The 24,468-nt window shown below is 48.6% G+C and overlaps 1 pseudogene; it reads right to left on the minus strand.

Annotated features, from left to right (window-relative positions):
- Positions 1 to 21,805: 21,805 nt before the first annotated feature.
- Positions 21,806 to 23,540, minus strand: LOC144139988 (uncharacterized; annotated as a pseudogene).
- Between the last annotated feature and the right edge of the window lie 928 nt (positions 23,541 to 24,468).

A 24,468-nucleotide genomic window follows, 5' to 3' on the forward strand; every position in this document is an offset into this window, starting at 1 on the left:
TCTAGGGGCCGTTTGTATGAACTAAAATTGGCAGCAACCCCGCCCCCTCACGGATCCCGATGCGCACTGCCCGGACCGCCATTCGGCCATTCCTCGCAGCGCGGTTGCTGTGTATGTGTTTCTCCTTGCAGTTGACGCACACGCGTTTTTTTTGTGCATCCCTGCGACCGCGAGGATGGCATGCGCAAGCAGCCTGCCCTCTGCGACGTGCCACACGTTTTTTAGTTCCTACAATGAAGGTAAATGGAACAGTGACATCCGCGACGCGCCTCAGTTCACAAAGGCGCAGCTGGACAGGCACTTCGGCGATGTGGCTGCCGGACTCTGTGACCGGGAACGGTCTCGCGGGTGGAACTTTAAAGTCGAGTACTTTATCAGAAACGTGATGTGGCGGGAGGCAGAAGCTAGCGTTTACGTGCGGAGCACGTGCGTGCCGTTCATGAAATCTGGGCACTACAAGCAGCTTGCGCTCCTGCAGTTCGGCTCTGCGACCGTTCTCGCAGCGTACTGCGAATGCCCAGCAGGGTAAGCATTATTTCCTTCGTTACTTTCAGAACGGAACTAGCGATAGCAAACGTAGCAAGGTCGGCCTTGCCGCTCCTTGGGCGAGAGCCCAATTGTGACAGATAAGCTTCATCGCGTGCGCGCTGTGTTCGGTTTCCTGGCTCGAAAAGCCGCGCTGCGCATAACAGATGCCTTAAAACAAAACGTGCTACGTTAGGGTACGAGGCTGGGTTGCGAGAGTGAGTGTTGACAGAAAAGCAAGACGGCTGAAGCGTGCGCAGTCATGAAGCGCGTTTCCGTAGACGCTGAAGCTTATTGTTGATATGACTACGATAACGAGTTGAAACATTGCGTTATTACCAAGAGCGGCGCAGCTAAGCACAAAAGCATCGTGTCATATTTTGCTACAATATTTACGGCGGTCCCTGTTTCCCCTGTTGCGAAATTACGTGGGTGTTCATATTGTTGGTTTATCTTTTTTGTCATCACAACAGTCTCAGCGAAACGTGTCAGCACGTTGCCGCCTTGCTGTACGCGGTTATCGACTTGAAGGAGCCTTCCTGCACAGACGTGCCGTCCGTATGGAATGTCCCCTACAAAGGTAACAACTGCTGAATGAAAGGAGGGTGCCGAGGCAGAAAATGTGGTGCATTTGCAATGCATGATATTCAAATATTTTTTTAAATGCAGAGCATTTCTTTAACTCCTGATGTCACCCGGCGTTGGCGTGCCTCGGCGTCCGCAACAGCCGTTCCAGGTGCGCCCTCTCCTCCACTCCTCCTCTCCCGCATCATAATGCCCTCCTCGCTCTCAACAACAGGGCCGCACCCCTCCCCCTACACTATATAAAAAAATAATACTTACCGGCGCCTGGTTTCGATCCCACGACCCTGCGGGCAGAGCGCAAGGTACATGGTGCTATACCCACTGCGCCACAAAGCCGACACAGAATGGAAGGCTACGAACGCGCCTTATATCCTTGACTCATTCAAACTACGTCAAGGAGCTGCTGATACAACGCATTCACTACCTGTGGGCGGAACGCGAGGTACATGGTGCTCTTCCCACTGCGCCACAAAACCGACACAGAACGAAAGGCTACGAACGCGCCTTATATCCTTGACTCATTCAAACTACGTCAAGAAGCTGCTGATACAACGCATTCACTACCACCAACTCCCCAAACACTAAGCGTTAACGCAATACACCCACCCCCTATGCGACGCATTTACTCGAGTCCCCTCCAGTCCCGAGCCCCCCCCCCCCCGACGCATTTACTCGAGTTAAATATCCAGCTCGCTCAGGCCATACGGCTTGTGTTACTTCACATCAATAACTTGCATAGGTAGTCGAAAGCTTTGACAGTAAACCCGGGAGCGCGCGTCGTTCAGTGCATGCAAAGAGGTCTAGCGGAGGGATGACAAACTCGTACAGTTCGTACGCTTGGCGGATCCACTCCCTGACAAGGGTTTATTGCGCTGTTGTCTGCTGCGGTAGCTGCGTCAGATATCTGGAAACGATTCTAAAGAATACATGTGCCGATGAGGGGCTTTTTATCAAGCGCGAAAATGGAGTGAACGCATTAAAATGTTTGCGTTTCGCTGCCCAATATAGTGATTAAAAATGTGTTATTCATGACGTAACTACTGCAGCAAGCAGCCGCACGATAAAGTGCTTTCAGGAAGTGTGCACGCCAATTGAACAAACTGTGAGAGCATGCCAGCTTCTCACCAGAGTGCTTTGGCATGTGTTGAGCAGCACGCGCTCCCGTGTTTACAGTCATTAAGCTTTCAATTATACTCTTGTGTGTGCTCTGAACATACAGTTCAACACACTGGTAAGTTTCCTGGTGTTAAATTTGGCGCTGTCTTGGGAATGTGAGTGAAATTTCGGTTCACGGCAACTGTATCATGCTGAAATGTTTCCTGAAGCTGTTATGCCTTTCATCCTTCAAGTGAGTAAGATTCACCTTGTTTGCGTAGAACTAACAAATCCCATATCTGACTAGGCCACTGTCTGCAGCTGCACGCAAGCTGGAAACTTCTAAAAATGTTGTTCAATTAAAATAGGAATGCGCCGATAAAGCAGTATGCATGCAGTGGCAATTGTAACCTACTGTGTCATTTCTTGTCACTGTCCGTGCAGCACTATGAAGTACCTACAACATTGGGCCTCCTCAATTATCAGCCCCCGATTGTCCGCGGACTGCCCGAGACGCAATCCGGCGCTTGATTTTCCCATGTATTCCTATGGGAGCTCCGGTCCGGACGCAGTCCTCGGACTGCCAGCAGACCGTCCAGGATTGCTAAATCGAGGAGGCCCATTGACACTCACTGCCGTATTGCAGTCTGTCCATTTATTTTAAAATAGCAACATAAAGGTTACTGTTCGCGAAAAATTGAATAACTGTAATTAAGATCTGCACCTTTTTTAACTTGCAAGCCACTGGTTCTCTCTACAGAAAAGGTTTTCCCATGCTACAGCCATGCCTCAGAATTTTAAACACCAGAATTCTGACATTTAAAAAATTAAGTCTATACCATTCGGCCGATCAGTCCTGTTAAGAAAACACTTCATATCTCGTCAACGTGAAGAGGCTGAAAAACAGTGCAGTCATGTAATGTTAGCTTAATAAAGTGCAAACATCACCCACCAACAGCCAACCAACTCGTAGTGTGGCAGTAGCAATGCCACTGTAGTTGCAGTGGCTCTATAACTATTCAGTGTGTCAAGAATGTGAAATCTGTGCTACAAGGTCGCGGGTTCGATTCCCGGCCACGGTGGCCGCTTTTCTGATAGAGGCGAAAAGCAAAAACGCCCGTGTGTGCGAGGTTTCGGCGCATGTTAAAGATCCCCGGGTGGTCAAAATTAATCCGAAGCCCTGCACTACGGCGCGCCTCATCGCCTGCGTTGCATCGGCGCGTTAAACCCCACAAATCAATCAATGAAATCTGTGCTTCCTGCTTAAGTGGTCTTCACATCTCATCAGTACCGATAGTCCTTGTCCATGCCCTGCACTTGTTGATTGCATTTACTGCTTATTGACTCGGTGCATTTTATGCAGGACACAACCGGCCCAGCCCAATGCCACTGCAGGAGATTCCCTTCTTGAAGGTGAAGACTGGACAGCCACGGCTGGAGAAGAGAAAGAGGGACAACTGCCCCTCACCAACCGTTGGCCCTCTAGATGTTGCTGGCCTGGCTGACCACCTGCACACCAACAACCCAGGCATCCTGTGGCTTCGCTACGAAGGGGACCCTGCAGGTGGAGACTCTCCTCCTGATCATGTGGCTCTGGCCGGCCAAGAGAACGCTGGCCCATTCGTCCCTGTTGTCTCGGATGGGGCTGACCTCACCTCCGTAGAAAGTAGGGAACTCTTTCGTGCACACGTTGCTAAACTAGTGCCCATGTGTGCTGAAGAGAGGGAGGCAGTGCGCCTGGCGACGGTTGGCCAGGCTGATAATGGTGTGTGGTTGGAGGAAGGAGGGGCCGCATAACGGCATCCCTTTTTAAGCGTGCCGTGCGGTGCAGGAAACCAAACAGCCTGCTAAAGGAAATTTTCCAGTACTACAGCAACAACGTCCTCCCAAAGGAGGATCCGAGTTGCTATGGGAAAGAAATGGAGCCTGTGGCAATTCGACGCTACGTAGAGGCCAAGAGTCTCTATGACGTAGGTGTCACTGTTGAGCCCACAGGCTTACATATACACGACAAGTACGCTTTTCTGGCTGCCTCACCTGATGGCATTGTACGAGAGCCAAGTGGCACAGGGCTCCTCGAGGTGAAATGCCCTTCCACTCAAAAGGGAAAGACACCCGAGGTCGCCTGCACTGATAAAAAGTTCTGCTGTGAGCTTGTAGGCAACAATGTCACACTGAAGAAGTCCCACCCCTATTACTACCAGGTGCAGGGGCTTCTTGCAGTTACAGGCCTGCAATGGTGTGACTTTGTAGTCTACACCGCTCACGATGTGCCAGGTCGTGACATTTCAGTTGAAAGAATCAGTTTTAACAAGACGTTTTGGGAGGAGGAGATGTTGCCCGCATTACTCTACTTCTATGAGCGTGCGGTAGTCCCCGAGATCCTGACGCGGCGAGTGGAGCGCCTTGGGAAACTTCATGATTCAGGTCCAGGGCATGTGCCAGTTCGGTTGTACCAAAATGGCTATTTTACAACCAATGCTGTCGAGAATTCTTTGAAACGGCTCATTCAGCGTATTACGTAGAGCACTCATGTGGCCAGTGGCTGGTATAATGTGACTGATTGATTGATTGTAGGGTTTAACGCACCGACGCAACGAAGGGGGTGAGGCGTGCCGCAGTGAAGGGCTCTAGATTAATTTTTACCACCTGGAGATCTTTAACGTGCGCCGAAATCTCGTACACACGGGTGTTTTTGCTTTTCGCTTCCATCAGAAAAGCGGCCGCTGCGGCCAGGAATCTAACCCGTGTTTTTGTGTGGTATAATGTGTCAGTGGATATCATCAACCCGTTTGTGTCCACTGCAGGTTCAAGTCCTTCTTTACCTCCAACCATTCATGCCTTGCAATGTCCCAATCTGATGATTGTGGGGTTTAACGCGCCGACGCTGCACAGGCAGTGAACCCCGCTGTAGTGGAGGGCTCCAAATTAATTTTGACCACCTGGGCATCTTTAACGTGCGCCGAAATCTCGAACACACAGGCATTTCTGCTTTTCACTTCCGTCAGAAAAGCGGCCGTCATGGCCGGGACTGGAACCCACATCCTTGGGCTTGGGCAATGCCCCAATCTGCTTTTACTTCTGAATTTCTTGATTTTAGAGCAACAGCTGTATTACTGCACAAGTCCCTTATTGTGAAGTCCTTTATTGGGTCAGTCTTGTGTTCAAGCTCAGCGAAGGTTAAGCCAGTGCCTCATGCTGTCGCGTAGACAGAAGGCGTCTAATTGCTCGTTCGTTCGTGTGTGTGGGGGGGGGGGGGGGGTACGCCATCAGAAAATGTTCACATTCATGGCACATTTTCAATACAAACTTCACTTTCACTAGTAAATGTGTGTTCACTGTGCGTTTGTGCTGAGGACCTTTAGCAGCAGTTGTGTTGCCTGTAATGCAATTGTAGATTCCCAAGTTCATTTGTTTCTCTTAATTTTGTTTTATAGGGTCTGCTTACCTACTATCCCTAGAGTGCTAACCCCATGGAGTGATTTTGCAAGCGGCGCGACTAGCGACGAACTACTTTTCGCAGCGGACCAAGTCGCTCATCGAATTGCTCGGTTCTGGGCTGCCAGAAACAGTCGCTCGCCTCCCGGAAGTGGCCTCAGCGACTAGCCAATAGGGGAGCCTTTACTTATGCACGCAACCTCCGGTTTTGGAGGAGAACGGGGGGGGGGGGGTTGGGGGCGCGCGCAAAATCCGCGCAGATGGCGTTTGCGATGGAGCGGCAAGGAAAGCTTTGCACGGCAAAGTTTGTTTACATGCTGAAGCAGAAGCACGAAGGCTCCCACACACGCTCGGTGAGACTCGTGTGGCAAAAACAAACGTTACTAGACCTATCCAGTAACGTTGGCAAAAACGACGTCAAAGCGAATTCTTCACGGCGTTCATGTTGGAACCGAGAGACGAGGCGCAGAAGGAAAAGCAAACCAGTTTTAGAGATGCAATGAAGTGCAAAATGCAAGACTTCTATCTTAATACTTTTAGGCGTAATACTTTTTAGTCATGGTTTTTGTGACAAATGAACAAAAAATGTTTGTAAACAACCCGCTTACTGCAGAGTGACACTGTTACTCCACAATTCCGTGCGACTTCCTGCAGTGGCATTCCTGTGCGGAGACACACAAACACCAAAAAAAACTGCTCCTTACAATCAAGGATAGGCTCGGGCCCTTTCCTCGAACGTGGCATTCCTCCTGCTAGTACTGTGTACAGCCCTTCAAAAACGCTGTATGAAGGCAACCCAGTGTATGTTTGTAAACAACCCGCGTCCCCGCACGGGGCACCTTGAGTAATCTTGGTGACGGTACTGGCAATACCGCGGACCCCGAGCCCCCCAACATAAGCTGTGACCTACCGTGGTGATGTGTTTTTAAGGTGAAGGGTAGAAACCTCAAACGGTGGCCGTCGCAGCCCAGGTCAAGCTCCGGCGGATGGGCTCCCTGTCTGTTTACCAGGCAGGGAGCTCCGGGACCTCTCTCGGTATCAGGGTAACCCGAGCGAAGGAAGTACCCCCATCCCCTGTTTTTTCCTATGCCATATGGTAAATCGAAAAACCCCCTCCAAACCTAATCGGACCCTGAAAATGGTCCGCACCGAAGAATCTTTTCCACCTCTTCCTGCCATCAACTCCCCGAAACCCGACAACTACCCACGTTTTTTGATAGTTGAATCTGTTGACAAATCCAAGCCTCTTTCTTCACAATCCGTATTCCTTGTATCGAAGTTTCTTGAAGCCATCCTTGGCAAGAGGTACAATGCTAAAAAACTAAGAACCGGTGAGGTCTTAGTTGAGGTCAACCCGCAGCAGCAAGCCACAACTCTCATCAGCCAAACCCGCATGGCAGACCTTGATATCAGAGTCACACCCCACCGCAGCCTCAACAGCTCCCAGGATGTGAAATCTGAGTCAGATCTCCTAACCGAGACAGAGACTGATCTGCTCGAAGACCTAAAAGACCAAGGCGTGACAGCAGTAAGGCGCATCGTCATTAGAAGAGACAACAAAGAAATAGCCACCAAACATCTCATTCTGACTTTCAACCGCTGCACACTGCCCGAGCATGTCAACGCAGGTTTCATCCGTTGTTCTGTCCGGCCGTACATCCCCAACCCGCGGCGCTGTTTCAAGTGCCAGAGGTTCGGACATGGTACCAACTCCTGTCGCGGCAGAACAACATGTGCCAAATGCGCCCCGCACGATCATCTCTCCGACAACTGCACTGCAACCAACTTCACGTGCCCGAATTCTCAGGGTCCACACGCAGCATACTCTCGCGCTTGTGAAACGTTTCATCTTGAGAAGAAAATCATTAACGTTAAAGGAGTACTGACACGAAATTTTTATGTTACGTTTCTTTCGCTGCTATGCGTGCCTACCAGCCCACTAATCATAGAATGACAGATTAGACGGTCGAGCGCAGCGTAAACATTCATTTACGGCTTCGTTTATTTGTGCCAGTTTCGGTTTCGACAAAAAAACGCCGAGCGGCCGCCATGACAGCATGCATGACATGGCGTCACCGTTCTTGCCGTATCGCTGCCTCTCTGGAAGCGCGCGCGAGCGAGCGCACGCGCGCGCCCAGACCGGCGGAGGTCTTCGCCGTCCCCACAGGCCCGGGCAGCATGACGTCAGTCCCAAAACCATGACGTGTACACACGCCCGAGCAGAGCGCGCCAACCACAGCCAGCGCGTCGGCTTCGTCACGGGGGCCCCGAAGTCGGCAGTTTGGGGCACGTAGCAGATGATGTCACGTCGGCCCGCTCTGGGCTTTCTCGTGCGGGCGAGGATTAAAATGGATTTTAAATATGTTTCGCTGAACCGTTGTTGTTGAAACTTGCTGGGAGATATCTCCTGATAAAAAGGAAGCGTTTTACATAGTTATCTCAGCTTTGAAATTTTGTGTCAGTACTCCTTTAAGGTAACCGAAAACATCACCTTCCCAGAGGCGCGAAAGAGGTAGGCCTCTTTCCCCCTGGGGAGGTACGCCGAAGCAGCTCGCCGGGGGGCGGAGCGGCGTCTTGTTTCGGCTGGGACCCAGTACCGAGAGTCCGACTTGGTCCCGCCGCCCCCCTCCTGGGCTGCCTCTTGCAGCCCAACCAGCCTCTGCAGCGCTCGCTCACCCAGCAGCGGCTGTGGCGGCAACAACGTCTGTTGGGGATGCCGCTGCATCCACTGCTTCCTCTCCACCGGCCCAAAGCACACGCAAGGGCACGGGGGAGATGGAGACGGAGGAAGTCGTAGCAACCCCCTCCCCCGCCTCACTGCCTGTGCCAAATGTGGTGCTCCCCACGCCTTCCGCACTGGCAGCGCAGGCAAAGAACACCCGAACGGGTACCATGTCAAGGGGGCCTAGTCCGCTGGGCACCCCCTTACCTTCAGAAGACGACATGGACGTCGAGCCCTTCCGGCTTTCATCGCAACGAAAGGAACGGGCTACGACGTCCAGGTCAGCAGAGAAGGCCAGAAAACCCATTCCAAGAGTCCAAGCCCCGAAAGACCCTACATAAATAGTCACACTCCAGTTGCTCTGAACACAGAATAATGGGAAGAGAAAATATTGTCCAATGGAACTGCAGAGGCCTTCTGAATAATCTTGACGACGTGTATGAGATTCTGCATGCCAATCAGCCAAGTATAATGTGTGTTCAGGAAACACCTGAATTCCAAGAACACAAATTTCTTGAATAGTTACCTGGTATACAGAAAGGACAGGGTTGGCTGCACACACTCTTCTGGCGGTGGGGCCATAATCGCCCGCAAATCCTTAGCATGCCACCCTGTCACCTTGAACACTATCCTTGAGGCTGTAGCCATCCGCACAATAATATTTAATAGGTTGATAATGGTATGCTCCATTTACATCCCTCCTGATCTTGCACTTTCGAGCTCTGACTTTGAGGCGCTGGTCGACCAGCTGCCCGAACCATACATCCTTACAGGCGACCTTAATGCTCACAACTCTCTTTGGGGCTCTTCCCGCACGGATGCCCGAGGTCGCTTGATAGAGAAATTCCTTACATCTTCAGGGGTATGCCTTTTCAACAATAGACAGCCTACATACCTTAACATAGGTCACAACACATACTCACATCTTGACTTGGCTATTGGTTCTGCAATTCTCTTTCCATGCCTTGAGTGGGGTGTGGGCACGGACCATACGGTAGTGACCATTCCCCCCCTTCATTAACGTATATAGGTACAGGCCCGAGCAGTCCATCTTCCCATAAAAGGTTTATTAAAGCAAGAGCTAACTGGAATACATTTACAGAGACATCGAAACTACACCACACATCCATAGGACACCTACACGTCGAAGAAGCTACCCAACTGCTCACGGCGAACATCCTCGACGCTGCCGAAAAGTCCATTCCCCACGCCTCTGTTGCTCCGTACAGCCAGCGGAGGCCGTGGAGGAATGAGGACTGTAGGCGTGCGCAAGAGGCCCAGAACAAGGCGGGGGGTATCCTTCGTCGGTACCCCACGTCGGGTAACCTCATTTTGTTCAAACGGGCCAAGGCGTTAGGAAAACGTGTGCGCCGTGAGGCAAAACGAGAGAGTTGGCGTTCCTTCATGACATCAATAAACTCATACACAGACACACGGAAAGTATGTACGAGAATACGCAAACTCAGGAGAACAAGCACACAGCCTGCCTCTGGTCAGCACAACAGGGGACACACTCGAAGACCAGGCTGACACACTCGCACAACACTTCCGACACGTTTCTAGTTCAGCACACTACACAAACACTTTCATAAAACACAAACAAACGGCCGAAAAGAAGCCTATACTAGATAACGATAGGTCAACATCTTCTTATAACTCAGAGTTTTCACTGCATGAGCTGAGGGCTGCTTTGAGCACGCGTAAACCCTCAGCTCCAGGCCCAGACAACATCACTTACACAATGATACAACACCTGCACGCAGACACTCTTCTAACACTCTTACACCTATATAACAAGATATGGCTTTCGGGGCACATTCCACACTCTTGGAGGGAGGCCATTGTAGTGGCTTTCTTGAAGGAGGGAAAGGACCCGTCTTCCCCCTCAAGTTACCGTCCAATAGCCCTGACGAGCTGCCTGTGCAACCTTCTCGAGAAGATGATCAATCGCAGGCTCGTGTACTTCCTCGAGTACAATGGTCTTCCCGAGAGCTGTCAGGCAGGCTTCAGGGCGGGGCGATCGACGAACGATGAACTCCTATCTCTTGAATCGTATATAAAGGATGCCTTCGTGCATATGCAGTATTGCGTAACTGTCTTTTTCGACCTCGAAAAGGCCTACTACACCGCTTGGCGTTATGTGATCCTTTGTGACCTCAGGTCATTCGGTGTTTCGGGTAATATGTTGAACACCCTTGTTAGTTATTTGTCAGAGAGAACGTTCAGAGTAAGAGCTGGTTGTGCACTTTCAAAGGTTCACGTCCAAGAAAATGGCGTGCCGCAAGGTGGCGTGTTGAGTTGCACTCTCTTCATAGTAAAGATGAACACTATTGGAAAGGCACTGCCACCAACAACCTCTTATTCTATGTATGTAGACGACGTGCAAATATCTTTTAAATCATGTAATATGTCAATATGTGAACGTCAAGTCCAGCTTCGTGTCAAGAAGCTTGCCGGCTGGGCAGACAAGAATGGGTTTAAATTGAATCCTGCAAAAAGCTCCTGCGTTGTGTTCTCCAGGAAGCGCGGGTCCATCCGGACCCAGACATTACTCTTAATGGCGTGTCGCTTCCTGTGAACAAGGAGCACAAGTTCTTAGGTGTTGTGTTTGACCAGAAACTCACATTCATTCCACACATCGAGGAACTTAAACATAAATGTCCGAAAACAGTGAATATACTTAAGGTTCTCTCCCATCAACCGTATGGTTCCGACAAAGAACTCCTACTACGGCTCTATACTGCTTTGGTTGGGTCTCGTTTAGACTATGGCAGGTGGTATATGGGTCGGCGTCTAAAACAGCGTTGCGAATGCTTGACCCAGTGCTACACTTGGGGCTACGGCTTGCGTCAGGTGCTTTTCGCACTAGCCCTGTTGAGAGTGGAACCTTGAGAACCAACGGACGTACATGGACTTAATTTATGCTTTTAAAATTTCATCGCTGAATAACCATCCTTTTTATCCTGTCTTTAACGACACATCCACATCTGTGCTTTTTGTAAATCGCCCATCCGTTCCTCTGCCCTTTTCACTTAGAGTGAGAGAGTGAGCCTCGGATCTGAGCGCTCCGTTTTTAGATGTGCACAGATCATCCTTTTCAGACATTTTACCTCCTTGGAAAGTTCGTCCTGTGTCCTCCGACCTTTCTTTTATGAAACTTGACAAAAATCGGGTACCGCGAGCTGCAATACTGCAGCCCTTTCTGTCTCTGCAGTTTAAATACCCACTTGCAGAATTTTACAGTGACGCGTCTAAAACCTCCACTATGGTCTCCTGCGCTGCTCATGGTCCGAATTTCAGTACAGCCCGAACCACGAGCGTCCACACAACAATTTTTTCAGCAGAAGCATATGGCATTTTACTGATTGTACGACACATACTTGAAAATCAAATTCCTATGTCTATCATCTACACATATTCCTTGAGTGTTGTTCGCGCACTGTCATCGCATACACCCCCCAAAAACCACATATTTAATCTTGTATTTAACACTATCATGTCTGTGTATGCGCAGAAGCATCAGCTGCTCCTCTGCTGGGTCCCTGGACACGTTGTGATCGCTGGGAACGAGTTGGCAGACGAGAAGGCCGCTGCTGCTGCACTCAGGAACACAGTAGACATAACAACCGTACCATATACAGACCTCAAGCCACACATAAGACAACACTTGCGTAGAACATGGCAAACACACTCGAGTGAACAGACAGATAACAAGTTACACGTTGTAAAACCACGCTTGGGACCATACACCACTGACACACGCAACAGACACAGAAGTCACCTTGGGTAGGCTGTGGATGGGGCACACCCATGCAACGCACTCGTATCTGCTGACGGGATCTTCTAGACCCCAGTGGAGCAGGTGCGGTGAGGTCCTATCCGTAGTGCACATACTAATCACATGCAAGGCACTTCACGCAACACGGCACAAACACTTCAGAGAACTCTACAGACAACATATTCCCCTACATCCATCGTTTTTTCTAGGTGATGATGCCATTGTTTCCGTGAAACGTGTGTTTGAGTATTTGTCAGACGTCAAGTTTTTAAAGCTCATTTCCTATCACGCATAATGAAATCTGGCCCTATACACCAGCCATGCTCAATGTCGTTTTGTGAATTCACTTTTGTTTTTGCTGACTTTACTTAGTGTTTAAGGTTTCACCCCTCATATATGACTATTGCTTTGGCGCTCGTTGCCCCAGTTGGCCTTGCGCCATAAACATCCAACCATCATCATAAACAACCCGCATACCAATTGCGCGTTACTATGCGCAGTGCGGCAACATTGCAATCGCCGTCCTCAGTCGCTCGAGCCGTCGCTGTCGTGGTTGCCTCTGCCAGCGACTTCGGATCAGCGACTGCGGATCCTAGTCACGTCGCTGGAAAAATCGCTCCATGTGGTTAGCGCTTAAGTGTTACTCCTGTTGACGCTTTGTGGAGTATTAAGTTTTTACCACTAGTGATCGCCAGCGGTACGCTTTTAGTGTTATTTTCAAAGTGATGTGTCTGAAGTTGTCATGTGAGACGCTGCTCATTCCTATGAGTTGCTCAGTGGCCACCTAGATGGATTTTGATTTCTGGCTTGTTGTGCTGTATATTGTGTTGCGGTGTATTAGCACTGTGTTTTATTAGAAAGCGTAGGATGTGCTGTGTTGGTTCAGTGCAAAAGGGTGGCCCTTGAGAGTTGCAGAAGTTGGGCCAGCTGTTTCTGAGTGTACACTCGCGCCCTCACTGAGCTCCAAAATGCGTCGTTTCAGTTTATTTTGCTTTGGGAACCTGTTTGCTGTGCCTGCCAGACATGGCGTCTGGTGTTTGTCTACATAGGGCACATTTTCATGTGTAATAATGGATTTCCTTTGGCTAGTCACTTTCCCTAAAGCTTCATAAAGCTATCCAAGGTTCACAGACCTATGGGTACGTTTGAATCTCCTGTTCAAATTTTACCCTAGCCAGGTATACTCGGGGACAACTTTCTGTGGCAGTGCTGTAAAGGTTACATAGCCGGACTACACCGTTTCACGGCGCAGCTGAAAGTACTGTAGCAAAAATAATTTGCTGCGTGTAACCTAAGCCGTTCAGAAATAATTTTTTTAGCGTTGTATTGATAGTGCCACCAAATTATTAGCAAGAATATATGAAACTGACAGCATTATATTTTAAATTTCAAGGTTTTTTGGTTGCGGCATTCACCACTAGTGTTCCATAAGTTCTCTTTAGGAAAAAAATGGCACCCTCGTCAACGGCAGCTTTCTTTCCCTACCTCGCCGCACGCAAGTGTGCTGCTACTCTTGCTTCTTGCCTGGTGGTCTGATAGTTCCTTACAAACTTCACGCGCGTGCACAGAGATCGGAATGGACCTTTTTCCAGTACCGAGCTGCGCATGCGCGGGCTGCCAGCCCGCCATTCTTGACAGGCACCTGCGGCAAAATAAAGCTGGTTGCTTATGGTGTGGCTGTGCCTTATAGCGCGGCGAGTTTTTTTTTCTTTATTTCGACAGCTCGTGGTAGGTTCGTACGTGCCCACGAAAAAGGCTTTCTAAGATAAGGGGCAAAGACGTTTGAGGCTGACCAAGCTGCGACCACTGGCTGCCAGTGAGGGAGCAACGAAAATGAAAAAAAGTAAAGCGGTGCTTTGACCGCTTCAGGCTAGTCATCACGGGAACTTGCCCTTGCTACCGTGACATTCATGTTAAAGGTACGGGTGACGGGTGGGTGCAAGAGGGGCTTCGTGCACGAATTCTCCGAAAGCCTGACACTTTTTAGGGGGCGTGCCTTACTGCCATTTTTAGTTCGCTGTGGCGGCCGCTAGGAGGACCGTTACTAGAAAAAGGTCCATTCTTTGTATCCTCACAGTCATAATCTAACCTAGTCCTTTGTATGCTAGTCTTTTAGTTCCTAGTACTAGTGAACAACTCCTAGTCCTCAATACATAGCAATATATTCTTTCCATTAGCTGGTCAGTAAGAATGCAGTCCATCTCTACCTCTTTAGGCTACCTCACTGCCATTCGATCATGTCCCGTATAATTGTTCTAGAGATCATAATGCAACTTGTAGTTTGAGATTGCCAAAAGTGTTGCAGGAAAGCAGTGTGTATTATTGCAGGTTGCAATAATTCACTCAAGTGTGTATTATTGTTCAAGTGTATATTATTGCAGATTGCAGCATTTACATGCTACATTTGCCACTCAGCATTGTGCAGGTGTTTGATAGAAGTGTTGTTTTACTTTATAAGTTCCTTTTTGTTCTCTCACCACTAGGCTTCTGGTGGCCTTGTAGTTCTGTTTATTTTGCCTCTGTTATGTTTCCCTAGACTACAGCAAACTAGAATATTGTAACAGTGGCAAAAGCAAGGGAATTTTTAATGGGAGGCATTGAAGCCAGAAAACCAGAAATCTGCATGGGGCGCTGCTGTAGAATACTGGAGGGGAAACACTGTAGTGGATACAACTCTCCAATTCTTGTCAGTGGGTTCTAATCCTGGTGTATTGCAAGGTTTTAGTGCAGAGAACTTTTAGGGGCCCGGCTTGTCGTCGCAGTTTGTCCGCTGTCACGCTATCTAGACCCTGCAGTCACGCGGAGTTACGCACCCAAACAGGCTTTGAAAAGGTACCCGCTTGTCCCTTGATTCAGCTTTCTGGCCGAGAGTTAAGGGGATACTTTATCAAGAAATTTATAAAAGTAGAACCATTTGAAACTGCTGGCTCTTGTTATAAATGTCCCCATTATTGAGCGCAAAGAAAACTGCAGGTACTATTGGCGTCAAATAAAACGCGAACACGTAAATATGAACCGGAACGTGCAAAATTGAAAAATACTGTTTGCAGAGTTCATATAATGGCACGCTATTTGTATATTTGGCAATCCACTTTTCCCAACTTTGTTTTTGTTGGTTTTTACTATATAAACAGAAAAATGTGGCCGCCGAAAAAAAAATGTGGCGTGTTCAAAATGCCACAGAAAGGCTCCAGCATGTCCATTGCGCGCTGCTCATTCCCTGCTGCCAGGTTAAAGCACGTATTGTGGAATGCCTCGCGCTTCAAAGGCCCTTAAGAGCCTTGGAAACTGCCAAGAGGAAGCACGCAAACAAACGCATAGCCACGAATGCATCGTTGCTGACAAAGTGCAAGTTTGTTTTATTCGAAATATTTGGTGTTTTATGGTGCCCCAAGCGCTTGTTTGGCAGCAAACTATGCTTTATTTTAATTTATTTAAAGGTGGTGTCAGTACGATTCTACGAAGTAGTCTTTTCAATGAACCAAAGTTGGGTTTTACCTGCGTGGCCCCTTTAACGTGTGAATTAAGTTGGCTTTGCCGCAAGGCGTTTTGATGCGGGGAATCGAAAAATTTTCCCGATTTGCCTTCAACTTCACAGGGCCACTTCTGCCACCATTACAATATTCTGGTTCCCTGATCCTAAACTTTTGTGGTGGCCTCGGGCTCCATCCTCTAAGCAGGCACATACAAGACTAAATATGAAGGCACAAGCCCCACGCACAGTTCTTGACAGCGTCATAACACGAGTGATGGCGGGCATGGCTTTTATAGTGCTCAGGCCCAGAATTAAAAAGTGAATGGTTAGCTTACATTACAAGCTTCGAGAGGGTTTTTTTGCAAGCTTGGATATGCTTCCTGTTTTGCTACTCGTCATGTGTTGCCTACATTCTTTAAAGCCAGTGTTTGCTTTTAAGGTATGCCTCCCTATCTGCTTGAATTTTGTAACTTCAGAGATATTTGTGATCACATGCCCCGGAAAGACCTCAAAATCTCTGAACTGAAAAACAGTACACTGTACGTTTTGGTTGCTTGTTCCTTGTCCCAACCTTGTCTTCCTCTTCACACTTTGCAGTGATCCCCAGTGTTTGTTTTCATTTTGTAATGAAATATATTGTTTTATTCATCATGAATGCTGCTTTTATTCACAACAAACCAGTTCATCACAGAGCACAAATCTCCATTGTTTTAATTTGCATTGAAAAAGTGAAAATCTAAGTTACACAGCGAAATTACCAAAAAATAACTTCAGGGGAACAAGAAAAAGATACCAGAATTTATGCTAGCTGCAGTACTTATACTGCCAGGGTGCATGCAAGTAAAATTTCGTATAACAGGTATATTCAAGGAATAGTGATTGTCTGTACACAAGGCATTACACAAATCTCGGTGCCATGCTTAAAACAGCTCTACTGTCCTGATAGCAGTTTATGACAAAACATAGCCAAACAAAGTAGGGAAAAACAGCAACAAGAGAAAAACAGCAACAAGGATACTGAACAGGTGCACTGATGGCACACAAATGCAGGCACAGGAACACTACATGTAATCATGGTACTGCATTACGAAGTTGGTAGCCAGTTTTTCATATGCGGTGCGCTGCCATTACAAGCACACTGTTGACACAAAGAAGTAGGCTTTGGAAAAAACATGGGTATATCAGGCCACATTATTACAAATTTACTACACTGACACTATTTTCAGTAGACAGAACCAATTATAAAAGTTACCCTAGTTACAGCAGTGAACTTAACACCAGCATCAAATACTATGAAATGTCGGGTGGCCTTTGGCCCCAGGTGTTGTGTTACACACAATGAGCAAACAGCAAACAACGTGCACACCACCAAACACAGTGCTGATGCCCGTTTTAGTAAGCTGCCCTTAAAGGGACACTGAAGTGATTTGTAAACATTGCGGGATTACTAGCACAAATTCCAGTCCGGAGTCCATAGGCCGTTGTGTGTTGCACACAATGAGCAAACAGCAAACAACGTGCATGCACCACCAAGCACAGTGCTGCTGCCCGTTTTAGTAAGCTGCCCTTTAAGGGACACTGAAGTGATTTGTAAACATTGCGGGATTACTAGCACAAATTCCAGTCCGGAGTCCATAGGCCGTTGCGTGTTGCACACAATGAGCAAACAGCAAACAACGTGCATGCACCACCAAGCACAGTGCTGCTGCCCGTTTTAGTAAGCTGCCCTTAAAGAGACACTGAAGTGATTTGTAAACATTGCGGGATTACTAGCACAAATTCCAGTCCGGAGTCCATAGGCCGTTGTGTGTTGCACCCAATGAGCAAACAGCAAACAACGTGCATGCACCACCAAGCACAGTGCTGCTGCCCGTTTTAGTAAGCTGCCCTTAAAGGGACACTGAAGTGATTTGTAAACATTGCGGGATTACTAGCACAAATTGCAGTCCAGAGTCCACGGGCCACGTTTCGACCACTCTGAGCGCGTTTACGCGAATTTATTTGAATCAATTCGAAAATGCTGTCCTCCTCTCTGCACCCTCGCCCATTTTCTTTTGCGTTTTCGTGTGACGTCAGGAGGGGATAACTTGGCTTGACTGCACTACTGCACGGCTCGCCGACCTTCCGGCAGAGTCAGTCGGCCCAGCGTTCAGTCCGTCATCTGCCAACGGGTCGTCGCAATTCGTTCGCTCAGTTGAAACTAAGCCAGGACAAGTTTGTGAATGGAAGAATGTGCCTTTCTTTACTTTGTTGGTTTGTACACTGTATCTAGCTCCAAGCCCAGGTCGCTTGACTACGCATCTGCGAACGCTTTTCCGTCTAAGAAATGCAATTGCTAGAAGGTGAGATATAGTGGAAATTTGGGGGACGCTTACTGCACGAGCGCTATACAACAAATAGTCACCTAAGCTGCTTGACAAATTTCGACCGGGTGCCTCACCACAGATTGCTAATCAAACTTACACAACTTAATATGCACCCTTTTGTAATTCCATGGGTTAAAAAGTTTCTGTCATCAAGGGTTCAATTCACATCTGCTAATAACATTAATTCTTCTTTTGGTCAAGTACACTCTGGTGTTCCACAAGGCAGTGTCCTTGGCCCTTTACTTTTTCTAATTTTTATCAATGACTTGCCAAATAGCATTTCTTCAAGGATCAGGCTGTTTGCCGATGACTGTGTTATTTACCGTACAATAACCTGCTTTACTGAACAACTGGCCCTCTAAACTGACCTTGACTACATATCTACTTGGTGTTCCACGTTGTTAATGCCGCTGAATAATTCTAAAACTAAACTTATGTCCTTTACAAACCAGGCATCTCGCATTCAAACTTCCTGTTCCTTAAATAACACAACTCTTGAGCTAGCAGACACTTACAACTACCTGGTACTTAAAGGAGTACTGACACCAAATTTTGATACCTAAAAAATGATATAATTGGCTTCAGTAGTTCGTACAGATGCCTCACAGAAATTTTTGCAGCGATCCGAGGCCGGAATCACATCTAAAATTGATTTTGATTGTCCAGGCCGCGAGCTTCCACAAATCGGCAGCACTAGCGCAATCGCTTTCGGCGTGACGAAACATTGGCCTACGTGTCTGGCCGGTTCAGGGTGGCGTCATATAGTCGTTTTCCGAACCGGAAACGATATCCTGCGCTGCTGTTGTCGGTGGTATTCGTTTGGGCAGGAGACATGGGCGTAGCTGTGTGAGCAATGCTTGTAAACGTCGCGTGTTCGACGTCTTTGCTCTTCAGTTCGTTGCCGGCGCATGGTGTTCGACACTGGTGCCGAAAACGGCGTGGTGCGCGATGTCGACGGGCACCGCGGCGACGCGGCGGTGCGCGTCGCCGAGCTCGCCCAAGTTGTGCTATGGCAAGCTCGCGGTATGCGAAGTACTGCTCGTGGAAGCCTGCCCGAGCAAATCGACGACGACGCCAAGATGCATTATTTTCCACGCGACGACATGCAGCGCTAAATGTGGACTTCGTGGAGTTCGTGCACGCCGGCGGCCGCAAGAACTGTCGCCCAAGCCAGCGGGCTCGGGGTTGCACGGGTCACCTTGGGTGTTGGGAACTTAGTATCGTGGCGACTATTTGATCGCTGGTATCTGTACAACTGTGAATGACCATCCCTTACACAACTTTTCACCACACTATCATCCCCTTTTTCGCATATGAAGCTTTATTTTGGCAATAATTTCCGTTTCTGCAATCGGTGACCAAGACATCTGCCGCGGCCTGTTTCGATTCTAGCGCGCAGGTGGCGCCATCTTTCGGCCGCTCGCCGCACCGTGGTGCCGACAGTGCTGGGTCCGAGCTCCGAACCTCCGCTTCCGGTCAGCGTAGGCTTCCCATCGCGGCAAATATCTGAACGCCACTTTTAAATTCAGCTCTGATAACAACTCCTAGCACAATTTTCAACATACTAACATCTTGTTTCTCGCATGTAGAGCTTCTTTTTCGTGATCAGATTGATTACAAGAGTGGCGACAAGCTGTTGCTATCACGGTCTGCGCCGGGTCGAGCCGCAGTGATATTAAAAAACGGACGACGGCAAAGACATCGCCGGCCTAATCGCCTGGCCAAATAAAGTTGTTCTGTCTGTCGGGTGGCAGTGACTCATCCGAGTCTGAAGATTCAGACTACATGTCGACTGCGCGGGCGAGTCGCGGACCATGTACAATCGTAGCAGACGACGCGGCGAACGCATGGAGGAAAGAAAAACGTCCCTGACGTCACGGGTGAGACCGTGACGTAAGGCTGCCCGCTTGCAGGCTGGCCTTCGAACGGCCATTTTCCCGCGCGGCGACCAAATTTGAAATTGGTTGCAATAAACGTGCTATAATTAATTCTGTGTTGGCGGCTGACGGCTTTCGCTTCGATTTTCGTAATTACTGGGCCAATAGGTATTCTTTACAGTATAAAAACTGAAAGCGAGAAATTTCGTGTCAGTACTCCTTTAACCTGCACTGTGACCTGACATTGAATCATCGTATGAACATCATTCTTGCATCCGCCAACCGCTCATAGGGTTTTTTAAAGCAGAGACTAAAGCATGCTCCATCTAACCTCCACAAACTTGCATTCTATCGACGCGCATGTCTTCATGGGGCCGTGAAAATGATTTGCTGTTGTCTTATCCACTGTTTCATTGTGTTGTTACATTGCTTTACTTCAGTGCCATGTTTCTGTTCCCCCCCCCTTTTTTTGCCAAATGTAAGTCATGTAATCCCGCTTAATTGGTTGTTGTATGTATGTGATGTTAGGCTTGATGCCTTTTCATATTCTTTTTTTCCTGTTTATTGCCTGTACCACTCCTGCTTGGACTTCATGCCTGCAGTATCTTGTAAATAAAAAATAAATAAAAATACACAACTGTCGTCAGACCTAAAATTGAATACGCATCTGCCATTTGGAACCCTGACAAAGCAAACTTAGTTGACCAAATTGAATCCCTTCAAAATCCTGCCGTTTGTTTCATCTTTTCAGATTATTCACGTCATACCAGCGTCACGGCTAGTGATTCACGGCTAGCCTCAGCTAGTGATTTCTACGATTCTAAGCCGTCTTAGGAGGCTTATCTTAGGCATTTTACAGCCGACAACATGGCAGAAGCGCGGTACAACGATTACTGAGATATCGAGAATGCTCATCTATAGATAACGTTGGATGTCAAGCATGTTGTTTTGGAGAACCGAAACCGAAACTTGTTTGAATGCTAATCGTGGGCATCGTCCAATCAGGGTGCACCACCTCCAGTCGTCAGAGCGTTTAGTTGGTGCGGCTGCCGCAGAACGCGCATGGTAGTTTTTATTCTTTTGTGCTTAATCAAATATTTACCAACTTGTCAACCGGATAAAGTGTGTTAATTTGAGCTAGTCTACGCAGTGCAAGAAAACACGGGAGCGTGACAAGTTCACTTCAGTGTCCATTTTAGGAACCTAGCTACGCTAGTTATTCTTCCCAGCTAGTGAGTTTTACACAGGGCGGTTTGAAGGGTGGATTGCGCACAGTACTTGCTGGAGGAATGAGCAACTCAGCAACGGAACCTTTGCTAGACAACAAGAAAAAAAATTGAAAAGCCATTCGTGGATCAAGAATAATGTGCAAGCATCTCACCCCTATACCTTGCAAACTTGAGGCTTGCCTGAAGCGCACACCTTGCTTCGGCGTCAGAAGTTCACAAAGTGGCATTTCTTGCAAGTCTCCAATACACCAAGCCAACCACACTTACCACTGTAACCGTCTTGGTGGTTTGAGAAACATTTGTCACCATCTGATATTGGCGTTTCCTCACTGTGATTTCCATTCCTGCTTCCTCCAGTTGACAGAGTGGTGCAGAAATTTTGGCATTCCCCCTTTTATTCATCACGCATTAGCACATGGGCAGAAAGTCACACGGAAGTAACAGCTGTACCCGCCGCGGTGGCTCAGTGGCTAAGGCGTTGTGCTGCTGAGCACGAGGTCGCGGGTTCGATTCCCGGCCGCCGCGGCCGCTTTTCTGATGGAGGAGAAAAGCAAAAACGCCCGTATGTACGACATTTCGGCGCACGTTAAAGATCCCCAGGTGGTCAAAATTAATCCGGAGCCCTCCACTCAGGCGCGCTTCATCGCCTGCGTTGCATGGCGCGTAAACCCCACAATCAATCAATCTTTTTGTTCAACGAAAAAAGAAAATGCTGCTAAACGATTGGATTCTTGAAGTTGCTCAGAAAAGCACATGTCTGCACAAAGGCAATGCCAACATCAGCCATGTTCACTGGGTATCCGCTGTCGAGAATGTGGAACTCCTTTATCCGTCTAATCACACGTTCAATGTGTGCCCGCGCTCTTGCGATTTTTCTTGTTTTGATGACGTCATTTGCTGTCATTTGACCCTGGGATGGCCTGTTGAAGGGGTATTCACACGACGGAGCGTTTCAGCGGAGAAATCCGAGGGAGGTCGTGACGTCACCGCAGGCGGAGTTCCGCTCGGCCAGCTCCTTCGCTCACACGGAGGATGCGACTTTCGGACGGACATCACTGTTTGCAGTCGCCTATCTCTAAAGCAGAGCTGCCGTAGCACCGCCGATTCCGCGACGGCGGTAATTTCTGTATACGTACTGATCTTGTCAACCGACCAAAAATTGGTCGTCGACGCGATGCAGGTGCTGCCGCGCGCAGAGAACGGCGCGCGACGTGGTAGCAACCGGCCGGCCCACATACAGGCCCGCATCCTGATGTTAGGCTTAACACTGCGGCGAATATTCGATCGGTGCTCTGGCAAGCGGCTCAGGTGACGATTTTCAAAGCAACTTTCCATCACATCATTACCCCATTTCTCGTATACGCAGCTTTGTTTGCGCCTTGGGGAGCAATAACAAGCTGTCGCTCGAGCTACCGGCGCCGGCTTGCGCCACTTCGCGGCCGCGGCCGCCGCTCGCCAAGCGTCCGTGCTGGTGGTATACGCGGCTCCCTCAGTGCGCCTTTCATGTGCGCCCCGCATTTTCGCGTCCGATGTATTAAGAAGCGATAAAAATAGAATGCCTGCAACCGCTCTAGAACTTCAGCCGCGGCCAGCTGCCTGACGAGCAGACGAAATCCCGCCTCCTCCGCCGCCGAACGTCGGAGGGTTTGTAGCTCGCGAGCAGAAGCTCCGATCTCCCATCGGAGGCGGTGCGCCGGAGAGAAACCGTGACGCAGGGGTCACGTGGCGCACTCCTAGGAGCGAAACGGCGGATTTCTCTCTCGTGTGAATACCCCTTGAAAGGGGGCATGTATCCCTACACCCCATTAGGAAGTACATCAAAAATGGTGAAACCCTTTCCATCATTATGGCATCGCCAGGCTCCAAGAGGCTCAGCAGGCCACTCTCAATCACCATTTGCCTGTCGGAAACTGATCCACCCCATACCTTTGAAACAAATGACACGTAACCATGCGGTGTTGCACCGACTAAACACTTTATGGTGTTAGCATGTTTGTACGGGGAATAAGTCAGTTTCTGTGCTTCCATACTAGATGGCGTTTGAATTTTCACTTCCGTGCCATCAATGACGATTCGAGTGTCTGGAAATTCGCTAAAATGGTGAGGAAGCTGTTTCTGAACCTGTTTTAAAGAACGGCATCTTGTCATCTTGCGCAGTGCTTTTTTTAGGTACACTATCCACTTGGAGAACAGCTTACTGCAGAGTGACACTGTTACTCCAAAATTCCGTGCGACTTCCTGTAGTGGCATTCCTGTGCGGAGACGCACAAGCACCAAAAAAACTGCTCCTTACAATCAAGGATAGGCTCGGGCCCTTTCCTCGAACGTGGCATTCCTCCTTCTAGTACTGTGTACAGCCCTTCAAATACGCTGTATGAAGGCAGCCCAGTGTAAAAGTAGCACTGACTGAGGACCGTAAGAACGCTCACGGTCAATTGCCGGTCCTCCATGCTTGCACAATACAACTGCCATTGTGCGAGCCGTTCCTGAGCTCTCCTCATGGACGCTTGGGTTTCCTCCAGCTCCCTTTTCAGCGCAGCCTCTCTCCCTGTTTATAGCTCGAGGGCAGCCTGCGTTGCTTTGAGCTCCTTCCTCAAACCGTCAACCTCACAGGAAGATGGCATGTCCAGGAGGGCCAATGTAGCTTCTGCGAAAGAGAGAGGGAGAGAGAGAGAGAATCAGTGAGCTTGGCTACTGGGTATTTTTTTGGCCTCCAACTACGTTGTGTAACTCTTTCGTGACCGACCGCGCCTATTCAAAATCGTTCAATGTGAACGATACTTTGGGAGCCCCTTTTCATAGGGTTCCAGGCGTTGCTGGAACAAGTAAAGCTATTTGGAGCTAGATCAGAAAATGCCCTTTCAAAATCGGTTTTGTTTCCATTTTTGCAACAAGAACGTTTTTTGACACGCGTTTGCATCACCTGGATTGTTTTAAGTTGTGTTGCTAGTGTCGTTTCCATACAAGGGTCTCGCCAGGGCGCTAGTGTTGCTTCTAAGTTGAACTGTCAATTTGGACGGAGTCTCCAATATGTTTTCGTACTGTTTCATTTTAAAAATGTTTCGTGGCGCTGCAATGGAGAAGGCTCTTAGTGATCTTTTTTATCGCGCAACAGCTACTCGGCCAAAGTTTACAGGGCACAATTGTAGCGCATCGCACCTCATTCCTGCAAGCAGGGCTACAATAGCGAGACAGATGGTGATAATAAAGGGCAACTTTGTTTTGAGATAACTGACCTTACGTGAACGTCAACAAGCATCAACCACGGAGTTCCGTTTTCAACTTGCTGCATGCTTTCCGCATCACGTGCTACTGTGCTGGCCAGAAATGCAAAGTCAGTCATTGACAAGATGTTTTTACGTTACGTGGGGGCAAATG

Source organism: Haemaphysalis longicornis, unplaced genomic scaffold, assembly GCF_048455015.1.
Source record: "Haemaphysalis longicornis isolate Haplotype H1 unplaced genomic scaffold, Haemaphysalis longicornis Haplotype H1 scaffold_5, whole genome shotgun sequence".
Taxonomy (NCBI): domain Eukaryota; kingdom Metazoa; phylum Arthropoda; class Arachnida; order Ixodida; family Ixodidae; genus Haemaphysalis; species Haemaphysalis longicornis.